Raw genomic sequence first — 11,991 nt, 5'->3', positions numbered from 1 at the left:
TTCCCCTTGCCCTGCATGGGTAACGCTGCTTCGAGGGTGGCTGTTGTCGATGTGTTCCTGGTTCGAGCCCAGGTAGCGGCGAGGAGAGGGATGGAAGCTATACTGTTACACTGGCAATACTAAAGTGCCTATAAGAACATCCAATAGTCAAAGGTATATGAAATACAAATCGTATAGAGAGAAATAGTCCTATAATTCCTATAATAACTACAACCTAAAACTTCTTACCTGGGAATATTGAAGACTCATGTTAAAAGGAACCACCAGCTTTCATATGTTCTCATGTTCTGAGCAAGGAACTTAAACGTTAGCTTTCTTACATGGCACATATTGCACTTTTACTTTCTTCTCCAACACTTTGTTTTTGCATTATTTAAACCAAATTGAACATGTTTCATTATTTATTTGAGGCTAAATTGATTTTATTGATGTATTATATTAAGGTAAAATAAGTGTTCATTCAGTATTGTTGTAATTGTCATTATTACAAATACATTTTTAAAAAATCGGCCGATTAATCAGTATCGGCTTTTTTGGTCCTACAATAATCGGTATCGGTATCGGCGTTGAAAAATCATAATCGGTCGACCTCTAGCCCCTACCCATCTCTCCTCCAACCCTACCCATCTCTCCTCCTACCCACTCAGCCCTTACCCATCTCTCCTCCAACCCACTCAGCTCCTACCCATCTCTCCTCCAACCCTACCCATCTCTCCTCCTACCCACTCAGCCCTTACCCATCTCTCCTCCAACCCACTCAGCTCCTACCCATCTCTCCTCCAACCCACTCAGCCTCTACCTATCTCTCCTCCTACCCACTCAGCCCCTACCCATCTCTCCTCCTACCCACTCAGCCCCTACCCATCTCTCCTCCTACCCACTCAGCCTCTACCTATCTCTCCTCCAACCCACTCAGCCCCTACCCATCTCTCCTCCAACCCACTCAGCCCCTACCCATCTCTCCTCCAACCCACTCAGCTCCTACCCATCTCTCCTCCAACCCACTCAGCCCCTACCCATCTCTCCTCCTACCCACTCAGCTCCTACCCACTCAGCTTCTACCCATCTCTCCTCCAACCCACTCAGGCCCTACCCATCTCTCCTCCAACCCACTCAGCCCCTACCCATCTCTCCTCCAACCCACTCAGCCCCTACCCATCTCTCCTCCAACCCACTCAGCCCCTACCCATCTCTCCTCCAACCCACTCAGCCCCTACCCATCTCTCCTCCAACCCACTCAGCCCCTACCCATCTCTCCTCCAACCCACTCAGCCCCTACCCATCTCTCCTCCTACCCACTCAGCTCCTACCCACTCAGCTTCTACCCATCTCTCCTCCAACCCACTCAGGCCCTACCCATCTCTCCTCCAACCCACTCAGCCCCTACCCATCTCTCCTCCAACCCACTCAGCCCCTACCCATCTCTCCTCCAACCCACTCAGCCCCTACCCATCTCTCCTCCAACCCACTCAGCCCCTACCCATCTCTCCTCCAACCCACTCAGCCCCTACCCATCTCTCCTCCAACCCACTCAGCCCCTACCCATCTCTCCTCCTACCCACTCAGCTCCTACCCACTCAGCTTCTACCCATCTCTCCTCCAACCCACTCAGCCCCTACCCAGATGGTCATGCGCCGCCGCAATCTTCGCTCTCTCTCTCTCTCTCTCTCTCTCTCCCACTACTCTCTTCAATCCTCTATCTCTTCTGCTAAATCCTTCTCCCTCCTGTCACCTGACTCTGCCACTTCTACTTTTCTCTCCTCCCTTTCCGCATCCTTTGACTCTCATTGTCCCATTTCCTCCCCGCCGGTTCAACCTTCGACTCCCGCACCATGGTTGAGCAACTCACTGCGAGCTTAGAGAACAGGGCTGCGGGCAGCTGAGCAGAAATGGAGAAAAGCTCAACTTCCAGAGGACCTATCATCCTTCCATTCCTTCCTGTCTCTGTATTCGCTGCTAGAGCCGCTTTCTATCACTCAAAATGTAAACCCTGAGAAACTCTTCTCCACTTCCTCCTCCATCCTTAATCCTCCACCTCCTTCTCCACTCTCCACTCTCCCCCTCCACCTCCTCCCTCTACACTCTCCCCCTCCACCTCCTCCCTCTACACTCTCCCCCTCCACCTCCTCCATCTACACTCTCCCTCTCCACCTCCTCCCTCTACACTCTCCCCCTACACCTCCTCCCTCTCCACTCTCCCTCTCCACCTCCTCCCTCTACACTCTCCCCCTCCACCTCCTCCCTCTACACTCTCCCTCTACACTCTCCCTCTCCACCTCCTCCCTCTACACTCTCCCTCTCCACCTCCTCCCTCCACCTCCTCCCTCTCCACTCTCCCTCTCCACCTCCTCCCTCCACCTCCTCCCTCTACACTCTCCCTCTCCACCTCCTCCCTCTACACTCTCCCCCTCCACCTCCTCCCTCTACACTCTCCCCCTCCACCTCCTCCATCTACACTCTCCCTCTCCACCTCCTCCCTCTACACTCTCCCCCTACACCTCCTCCCTCTCCACTCTCCCTCTCCACCTCCTCCCTCTACACTCTCCCCCTCCACCTCCTCCCTCTACACTCTCCCTCTACACTCTCCCTCTCCACCTCCTCCCTCTACACTCTCCCTCTCCACCTCCTCCCTCCACCTCCTCCCTCTCCACTCTCCCTCTCCACCTCCTCCCTCCACCTCCTCCCTCTACACTCTCCCTCTCCACCTCCTCCCTCTACACTCTCCCCCTCCACCCACTCCCTCTACACTCTCCCTCTACACTCTCCCTCTCCACCTCCTCCCTCTCCACTCTCCCTCTCCACTCTCCCTCTACACTCTCCCTCTCCACATCCTCCCTCTCCACCTCCTCCCTCTCCACTCTCCCTCTCCACCTCCCTCTCCCTCTCCACCTCCTCCCTCTCCACTCTCCCTCTCCACCTCCTCCCTCTCCACTCTCCCTCTCCACATCCTCCCTCTCCACCTCCTCCCTCTCCACTCTCCCTCTCCACTCTCCCTCTCCACCTCCTCCCTCTCCACTCTCCCTCTCCACCTCCTCCCTCTCCACTCTCCCTCTCCACCTCCTCCCTCTCCACTCTCCCTCTCCACCTCCTCCCTCTCCACTCTCCCTCTCCACCTCCTCCCTCTACACTCTCCACCTCCTCCCTCTCCACTCTCCCTCTCCACCTCCTCCCTCTCCACTCTCCCTCTCCACCTCCTCCCTCTCCACTCTCCCTCTCCACCTCCTCCCTCTCCACTCTCCCTCTCCACTCTCCGCAGACGACTTTGTCAACCATAAAAAGGTTGACAACATTTCCTCCTCATTCACTCTGCCTACTAGTCCACTGATCCCACTCACACAGAACGACCCTACGCCTTGACCTCTTTCTCCCCTCTCGACAGACCAGTGTCCATTCTTTATTTTCTTTACAAAACACTTGAACGTGCTGTCTCCGACAAACCCTCTCGTTATCTCTCTCAGGCTTCAAGGTGGCTCTCCGCGCTGCCAAAGCTGACGCTCTCTCCTCTGTTCTTATCCTCCTAGATCTATCTGCTGCCTTCAACACCGTGAACCATCAGATCCTCCTCTCCACCCTCTCAGGGCTGGGCGTCTCAGGCTCTAAACACTCCTAGATTGCATCCTGCCTGGCAGGTCGCTCCTACCATGTGGCGTGGAGATGATGTGTCTGCAACACGTGCTCTCACTACTAGTGTCCCCCGGGGCTTGGTTCTAGGCCCTCTCCTCTTTCCCCTTTACACCAAGTCACTCGCCTCTGTCATATCCTCACATGATCTCTCCTATCATTGTGATGACACTCAACTACTTTTCTCCTTCCCCCTTCTGACACCAAGGTGGCGGTACGTGTCTCTGTATGCTTGGCAGACATCTCAGCTTGGATGACGGCCCACCACCTCAACAAAACGGAGATGCTCTTCCTCCCGGGGAAGGCCTGCCAGCTCCAAGACCTTTCCATCACGGTTGACAACTCTGTGGTGTCCTCCTCCCAGAGTGCAAAGAACCTTGACGTGACCCTGGACCCTGTCGTTCTCTGCAAACATCAAAGCAGTGACTCACTCCTGCAGGTTCATGCTCTACAACATCCAGAGAGTACGACCCTACCTCACACAGGAATTGACACAGGTCCTAATCCAGGCACTTGTCATCTCCCGTCCGTACCACTGCAACTCTCTGTTGGTAGAGTATCTTAAACAACTCTCTGTTGGTAGAGTATCTTAAACAACTCTCTGTTGGTAGAGTCTCTTAAACAACTCTCTGTTGGTAGAGTATCTTAAACAACTCTCTGTTGGTAGAGTATCTTAAACAACTCTCTGTTGGTAGAGTATCTTAAACAACTCTCTGTTGGTAGAGTATCTTATAGAGTATCTTAAACAACTCTCTGTTGGTAGAGTCTCTTAAACAACTCTCTGTTGGTAGAGTATCTTAAACAACTCTCTGTTGGTAGAGTATCTTAAACAACTCTCTGTTGGTAGAGTATCTTAAACAACTCTCTGTTGGTAGAGTATCTTAAACAACTCTCTGTTGGTAGAGTATCTTAAACTACTGTCTGTTGGTAGAGTATCTTAAAGAGTCTCTTAACCAACTGTCTGTTGGTAGAGTATCTTATAGAGTATCTTAAACAACTCTCTGTTGGTAGAGTATCTTATAGAGTATCTTAAACAACTCTCTGTAGGTAGAGTATCTTAAACAACTCTCTGTTGGTAGAGTATCTTAAACAACTCTCTGTTGGTAGAGTATCTTAAACAACTCTCTGTTGGTAGAGTATCTTATAGAGTATCTTAAACAACTCTCTGTTGGTAGAGTATCTTAAACAACTCTCTGTAGGTAGAGTATCTTATAGAGTATCTTAAACAACTCTCTGTTGGTAGAGTATCTTAAACAACTCTCTGTTGGTAGAGTATCTTAAACAACTCTCTGTTGGTAGAGTATCTTAAACAACTCTCTGTTGGTAGAGTATCTTAAACAACTCTCTGTTGGTAGAGTATCTTAAACAACTCTCTGTTGGTAGAGTATCTTAAACAACTCTCTGTAGGTAGAGTATCTTAAACAACTCTCTGTTGGTACAGTATCTTAAACAACTCTCTGTAGGTAGAGTATCTTAAACAACTCTGTTGGTAGAGTCTCTTAAACAACGCTCTGTTGGTAGAGTATCTTAAACAACTCTCTGTTGGTAGAGTATCTTAAACAACTCTCTGTTGGTAGAGTATCTTAAACAACTCTCTGTAGGTAGAGTATCTTAAACAACTCTCTGTTGGTAGAGTATCTTAAACAACTCTCTGTTGGTAGAGTATCTTAAACAACTCTCTGTTGGTAGAGTAGCTTAAAGAGTCTCTTAAACAACTCTCTGTTGGTAGAGTATCTTAAACAACTCTCTGTTGGTAGAGTATCTTAAACAACTCTCTGTAGGTAGAGTCTCTTAAACAACTCTCTGTTGGTAAAGTATCTTAAACAACTCTCTGTTGGTAGAGTATCTCAACCAACTCTCTGTAGGTAGAGTATCTTAAACAACTCTCTGTTGGTAGAGTATCTTAAAGAGTCTCTTAACCAACTCTCTGTTGGTAGAGTATCTTAAACAACTGTCTGTTGGTAGAGTATCTTATAGAGTATCTTAAACAACTCTCTGTTGGTAGAGTATCTTAAACAACTCTCTGTTGGTAGAGTATCTTAAACAACTCTCTGTTGGTAGAGTATCTTAAACAACTCTCTGTTGGTAGAGTATCTTAAACAACTCTCTGTTGGTAGAGTATCTTAAACAACTCTCTGTAGGTAGAGTATCTTAAACAACTCTCTGTTGGTAGAGTATCTTATAGAGTATATTAAACAACTCTCTGTTGGTAGTGTATCTTAAACAACTCTCTGTTGGTAGAGTATCTTAAACAACTCTCTGTAGGTAGAGTATCTTAAACAACTCTCTGTTGGTAGAGTATCTTATAGAGTATCTTAAACAACTCTCTGTTGGTAGTGTATCTTAAACAACTCTCTGTTGGTAGCGTATCTTAAAGAGTCTCTTAAACAACTCTCTGTAGGTAGAGTATCTTAAACAACTCTCTGTAGGTAGAGTATCTTAAACAACTCTCTGTTGGTAGAGTATCTTAAACAACTCTCTGTTGGTAGAGTATCTTAAACAACTCTCTGTTGGTAGAGTATCTTAAACAACTCTCTGTTGGTAGAGTATCTTAAACAACTCTCTGTAGGTAGAGTATCTTAAACAACTCTCTGTTGGTAGAGTATCTTAAACAACTCTCTGTTGGTAGAGTATCTTATAGAGTATCTTAAACAACTCTCTGTTGGAAGAGTATCTTAAACAACTCTCTGTTGGTAGAGTATCTTAAACAACTCTCTGTAGGTAGAGTATCTTATAGAGTATCTTAAACAACTCTCTGTTGGTAGAGTATCTTAAACAACTCTCTGTTGGTAGAGTATCTTATAGAGTATCTTAAACAACTCTCTGTTGGAAGAGTATCTTAAACAACTCTCTGTTGGTAGAGTATCTTAAACAACTCTCTGTAGTTAGAGTATCTTATAGAGTATCTTAAACAACTCTCTGTTGGTAGAGTATCTTAAACAACTCTCTGTTGGTAGAGTATCTTATAGAGTATCTTAAACAACTCTCTGTTGGTAGAGTATCTTAAACAACTCTCTGTAGGTAGAGTATTTTAAACAACTCTCTGTTGGTAGAGTATCTTAAACAACTCTCTGTTGGTAGAGTATCTTAAACAACTCTCTGTTGGTAGAGTCTCTTAAACAACTCTCTGTTGGTAGAGTATCTTATAGAGTATCTTAAACAACTCTCTGTTGGTAGAGTATCTTAAACAACTCTCTGTAGGTAGAGTATCTTAAACAACTCTCTGTTGGTAGAGTATCTTAAACAACTCTCTGTTGGTAGAGTATCTTAAACAACTCTCTGTTGGTAGAGTATCTTAAACAACTCTCTGTAGGTAGAGTATCTTAAACAACTCTCTGTTGGTAGAGTATCTTAAACAACTGTCTCGCCACCCTCCCACTCATGGTTTACTGATGTTTTTTTAGGTGCTGGAGAGCAATTAAAATATAAATAACGTCGTAATTTCCTCAAAGTTTGTACCGACAGATGTAGCCTGTTGAATATATCATCCTATACAATATAATTCTATATCATTATAGAAAATGCATAAAATACATCCTCCAATCGCAATGTCTGCCTAGGCCAACACATATTGTCAACAACAACAAAAATATATATATATATTTTTAATATCCTCAATCACCAAATTAGGCATACCCAATTTCAAAATAGGCCATAATCACTGTCAATCGTGAATGACAATTCTTCATGTTTTACGGTGAAGCGTCCAAACTGTATCTGCATACCAATCAATTGATCTCCGTCAGTTTCATGGGAATTTGTATTCAGATCTTATTGAATTACTGTTTTGTGAGTGAATTAGAGCAGATGGTGTTAACTAACTGCACACTGAGTGTACAAAACATTAAGAACACCTTCCTAATACACACAGAAAATGGTTGAGTGTGAAAAATCCTGCAGCATTGCCGTTCTTGACACAAACTGGTGCGCCTGGCACCTTCTACCACACCCCGTTCAAAGGCACTTAATAATTTTTTTTTTTTTTATTGCCTGGCACAACACATGTATCAACACATGTATCACACAACACATGTATCAATTGTCTCAAAGCTCAAAAATCCTTATTTAACTTGTCTCCTCCCCTTCATCTACACTGATTGAAGTGGATTTAACAAGCGACATCAATAAGGGATCACAGCTTTCACCTGGATTCACCTGGTCGGTCTACACGTCATGGAAAGAGCAGGTGTCCTTAATGTTTTGTACACTCAGTGGGTAATTTTACATAGATAGTAATACATCAATATTAAACTGATTATGGCAGTAGGCCGAGTATGGCATTAGTCATGTAAACACCTTACTCTGCTTATCTTAATTGGCGTAAGGTCAAAATCAAAGTGAACATACGCTGATTAAAACAACAGCCTTCCTGTATTTAGTTTCAATCAAATCATAATATGTTTAGTGGGGTGCGCTGGTGAGTTTGTTTATTGACTATTCAGCTAAACATCCTAAAATATCATCAGAAATGAGGTGGTGTTTTTGGTGTAACAGTAACATTATACTGTGCTATTGTATTTGGTTATGTTATGTAGAATACGAATGAATCATTATGTGATATTCAAAGACATTGATTCAGCTTTGATCTAACTTGACTAAAAAAGCCCCATTGTGAGAAGTGGCAGAGCGGTCGCTACAGTCCACTCCAGCAGCATTACACTCCTGCTCCTGCTGCACCGAACGAGCTAATTGAAGCGCACCTAGAAACGAAACATTGGCCAACGTCTCGTCTTGCGCTGCACAGGATATCAGATCTCTACAACGATTGGAGAAGTGTTCAACATCACCATGGCTATCACATCCTTATGATATAGATTTTTTTTCATAAGCGCAACGTGACTGCAAGAGACAGGTTGGAATGTCTGACTGAAATACGGGACAAATAAATAAAAAAATAAAAATCAGTGGCGTTTGAATTTGTTGATAAAATGCGGGACATGCTTGTTTGGTTGCGGGACACGGGACAAAGGGCCAAAATGCGGGACTGTCCCGCACAATCCGGGACATGTGATCACCCAACTCACCATGGCGAAATGTATTGATTTGCAGGAAATTACCATTAAAACTTAAATTGTTATCTCTGCCTTCAAGTGAGGGCCGATAAAATTGTTTTTTGGGGGAAGCATGCTGCCTGTGCTCTCTCTGCCGCCCTTCAGCCAAGACACGAAAACAGCCACACGCAGCTGATGCAGTTCCCAGAATCCCGGCTCCAGTTCCCACATGAAGCATGGACCGTATCCCAAAAATAGCACAGGCCCCGGGACCGTATCCCAGAAATAATACAGGCCCCGCGCAGAATATGACCGATGTTGCTTATTCAAATAAACGGGTCCAGTTTATAGACCCTACAAAAGCCGAACGAATTCATAAACCCAGTGATAGAAGGGGCACAATGTCACCAACATTCTTCCCACAATACATCATTTAAATAACAAAACATTAATCTGTCTATTGTGCGAAATCCGTCTCGGTTTGAACAGGCTGTGTAGTGTAGAGTATAATGTGATGTTTTCGTGGCCAACGATCATAACCCGGACCGTTCGAAAGCTCAGAATACAGTAGCCTAATCTTTCGGTGACATTAAAAGGTTAATTCGTCAAGAAACTGGCAACTGGGACGTTGCTGCATTTACAGGCTAACCTCCCACATGTCAGGCTGCTGGAGATAGCCTACATAGACAACACAATGTCTCTGAAAATATGGAATATGGAGGTTTGTAGCCTAGTAAACAGCGACGAATGTACAGTGACCTTCGAGGACAAATACATCATTTTACAAACAAGATAAGATGTGGGATGTTTTTCTAAGGGCCCGGTGCATAAAGACAAAAAAGACGCTGCGGTGGCAGTAGGCTATTGGCTATATTGTGATGCCCTGCTCATCTCATTTTCCTGCCACATCCACCTGTCCTGTCGCTACAATTCTACATTCAATTTCCGTCCCCGGCCCAATCCAAACCGACCCTTTGAAAAGACGGACTCACCCAGTACACCGGATGACGTTTGCTGCGAGGAGGCAGCACTTTGATCTGTCTTTTCCCCTTCGCCTTGCGATCGGTGTCTGTGCCGAGAGCTCTCGGTGCCACCACTGCTGTCGGAGGAGCTGCTACCCGCTGCTGCAGGGGCTGCTGCTCCCGCCGCCCCCGTCTCCGGCATGGTATTTCAGTGGGGAGTAACGGACGATATTCTCCGGGAAAGGGGAGAGCGAAATCTCATCTCAGGCAGGCAAATCATGGGACGCTGCTGGTCGGTGTGTCAGAGAGAGAGAGGGGTTAAATGAACGTGAAAGTGAAGGTTGTTGTGGTGGTGGCTTATCCTAGTTTGCAGCAGGATGCGAGCAGATTGATAGCGCTCGGTTGATTCTTACTATGGAGGAGGGACAAAGAGAGAAGGGGGGACGACACACACGTAGGGCTACAGCCAGCCTCACACACAGACACGCGCACGCACGAAAACACACATACACGCACAGGCATGCTGGAAATAAAATATCATGGTTCTCCTCCTCGCCCTCAAAGAGAGAACTGCTTTAAATGCACCCTTCACGTGCCCCTGACCTCTGCAAGCCGCTAGAGAACAACATGTTTATCTTTATAGAACCACGAGCCGATGCAAACGCGCCACCACCAGCTATGATATCACTGAAAATATAAAACGTTTATATTTCATTTTCAATTCCATGCCATAGGGAAAAGTACGCCACCACTAGTCATGTCAGTCACCCATGATTCCACCCCATAACATACACAATTATAAGACACAACATACATTTATGTTCCTATAAAGCAAGGTTTATGTACTTACTTTTGATCAGATCACTCTCTAGACAGTTTAGCAGCAAAATAGCCTATGTTGTTGTAGGTGCTTGAGTAGTCCAGCAGACAGACAGACAGACAGGTGCTTGAGTAGTCCAGCAGACAGACAGACAGGCAGGCAAGTGCTTGAGCAGTCCAGCAGACAGACAGGCAGGTAGTTGAAGCTCCTCTCCACGGATGTGTAATACATAACAAAGAACCCATCCTGTCTGTGAAGGATTAAGTACATCATTATTTATTTATCAATGCAAGAAATTTCTTCACAGATAAACATTTTTTGTTGATGTGAGATAGATCATCTGCTTCCTCTCTAGCCCACATTGGAGTCATCACCATTTAATAGACATACCATAGCCTAACATATGCTCCACAGTCTTTCCTGGACGACAGGTCCACTTACAGTGGCCTATGATGGATGTTTGTTCTGTTTTCATACTTTGCCATGTTTACAACGCTGTTGTAGACAGTATTATCTTTCTCAAAACCCCTATTTCTTTCCTTTGTAAATAGCCTTTGAGAAGGTAAACCCCGAGACCTCATAAATTGTATTTACTTTGTCAAACCGTCAAAACACAGGAACATAAAAAGGGGCACACTGTCCACAAAGACTCAGTTTGAATATACTCCTACTGTAGACAGTGAACGTTACATTTCAAGTCTTCTTCAAATCTAATATTGATGGTAGCCAATGTAACAGTCTCCACACATGACAAACTCCCAAACTTTTATTAGTTTAGTGTGTGTGTGTGTGTGTGTGTGTGTGTGTGTGTGTGTGTGTGTGTGTGTGTGTGTGTGTGTGTGTGTGTGTGTGTGTGTGTGTGTGTGTGTGTGTGTGTGTGTGTGTGTGTGTGTATGTGTGTATGTAAGGTGCACCAAGAGAATAACATGATGATTGCTTTTACCATACAAAAATCAAATCCAATTATATTGGTCACATACACATATTTAGCAGATGTTATTGCGGGTGTAGCGAAATGCTTGTGTTCTCTAGCTCCAACAGTGCAGTAGTATCAATTCACAACAATACACACAACAATACACACAATACACACAAATAGACCTGGCTGTGTGGTGCCAGGACAACAACCTCTCCCTCAACGTGATCAATACAAAGGAGATGATTGTGGACTACAGGAAAAGGAGGACCGAGCACGGCCCCATTCTCATCGACAGGGCTGTAGTGGAGCAGGTTGAGAGCTTCAAGTTCCTTGGTGTCCACATCATCAACAAACTAACATGGTCCAAGCACACCAAGGCAGTCATGGAGAGGTCACAACTAAACCTACTCTCCCTCAGGAGACTGAAAAGTTTTGGCATGGGTCCTAAGATCGTCAAAAGGTTCTACATACAGCTGCACCATCGAGAGCATCCTGACTGGTTGCATCACTGCCTGGCATGGCAACTGCTCGGCCTCTGACCGCAAGGCACTACAGAGGGTCACTGGGGCCAAGCTTCCTGCCATCCAGGACCTCTATACCAGGCGGTGTCAGAGGAAGGCCCTAAAAATTTTCAAAGACTCCAGCCACCCTAGTCATAGACTGTTCACTCTGCTACCG

Source organism: Salvelinus namaycush, chromosome 10 (assembly GCF_016432855.1).
Source record: "Salvelinus namaycush isolate Seneca chromosome 10, SaNama_1.0, whole genome shotgun sequence".
NCBI lineage: Eukaryota > Metazoa > Chordata > Actinopteri > Salmoniformes > Salmonidae > Salvelinus > Salvelinus namaycush.
The sequence above is the reverse complement of the archived record's forward strand: the minus strand, read 5'-3'. Positions refer to the sequence as shown.